Raw genomic sequence first — 1,741 nt, forward strand, 5'->3', positions numbered from 1 at the left:
GGAGAGACAGGGAGACAGAGAGAGAGAGAGAGAGAGAGAGAGAGAGAGAGAGAGAGAGAGAGAGAGAGAGAGAGAGAGAGAGAGAGGGAGGGGGGGGGGGGGGCAGCCAGGAAGATGCGTCGATAGCGGACTGGTCTGCGCAGCGCATCTCAAACCTCCCACCAGGAAGGATGGAGGGATCTCTCTCTCTCTCTCTCTCTCTCTCTCTCTCTCTCTCTCTCTCTCTCTCTCTCTCTCTCTCTCTCCCACACACACTCTCCCTTTGTCTCCTCTTTATAGCTCATTATTCAAGTCACCAGAAAACAGTTAAGCACACAGTTGGAACAGTGTCCCTCTATACTAACTGTTAGGCGTGTACAGACTGCCAAACCTGTAGACCTATCACCCACAGGCTTATTAAGGACACATTAGGGTGGTTTTGTAGTGCTCAATTATTGCTGGAATAATATAAATAAATGACATATTGTTTTGGTTGAGTCAACTTCTTCGTTCAGTCTTGCAGTTGGACACGCATGGTTTAACAGCTCAGTGATTTGCTACTTCCTAATGAGTATGACAGTGTGGTAAACACTGTCCAGAGAGGCCTCATTCAAGGGTGAAGCCTGTGTCACACTGCAAACTGGAAAGACTGTGCCATCTGCTGGAACCTTCCAGCATTACACCCCTCATTGTCCCTCAAGTTATATATATATAAAATAAAATAATCCTTTATTTGTCCCTCAGTGGGGAAATTACAGGATTACAGTAGCACTGCTTACAAGTAATAAGATAAAAAATAAACAACTAATATAAATTAACAGTAGAACGGTAATGAACAGATTAAAGATTTAAGAAAAAAATTAGCAGTAAAAAAGAATATTAAATTTACAGATGGAATAAATATACAGATGGAATAAAAAATATAAAATATACAGATGGAATAACAATATACAGATGGAATAAAAAAATGTACAGATGGAATAAAGAATTTGTATAAAGTACTTAAACATACTTAAAGTGAATATTGCACCAGTGCATGAATTAAAGTGATCATTGTGTCCACAAATGTTCGGTGTGCTCAGAGTGATTCATGGTCTACTGGGGGCTCAGCTCGTTGTGCAGCCTGACAGCAGCGGGAGAAAGGACTTGCGGTCTCTCTCCCTAAGACACCGGGGATGAATGAGACGGTGGCTGAAGGAGCTGTGCAGCGCGGCCAGAGCGTCCTGCATGGGGTGGGAGGCGTGGTTCATCAAGGATGAGAGCTTAGTCATCATCCTCCTGTCCCCCACAGTATCCAGAGGATGCCCCATATATATATATATATATATATATATATATATATATATATATATATATATATATATATATATATATATATATATATATATATATATATATATATATATATATTATACATATATATATTATACATATATATCGTCCTTGTTGTCGTCCTTGTTTTTTTTTCATATAGTTTTTCTGCATATGGTAATGATGATGATGATGATGATGATGATGATGATGATGATGATGATATGACAGATGCGCATGCACAGTTTGTCCTCTAGGTGTCAGGTTGCACCCATCTGTACGGTTTGACATGCAAATAATGCCATCACTCATCTTTTTTTGCTGTTGCTGTAATTACCTGTATCCTCTAAGTCATACATCATGAATGCACTGACATGTCATATTGTGATGAGAAACAAGCAGTTCAATAGGAGTGGACGTGAGTCTTTTTGGATGAGATGTCACATCCTCT

The sequence above is a fragment of the Clinocottus analis genome, unplaced genomic scaffold (assembly GCF_023055335.1).
Source record: "Clinocottus analis isolate CAN_PGR_092001 unplaced genomic scaffold, fCliAna1.0.p SCAF_8, whole genome shotgun sequence".
Taxonomy (NCBI): domain Eukaryota; kingdom Metazoa; phylum Chordata; class Actinopteri; order Perciformes; family Cottidae; genus Clinocottus; species Clinocottus analis.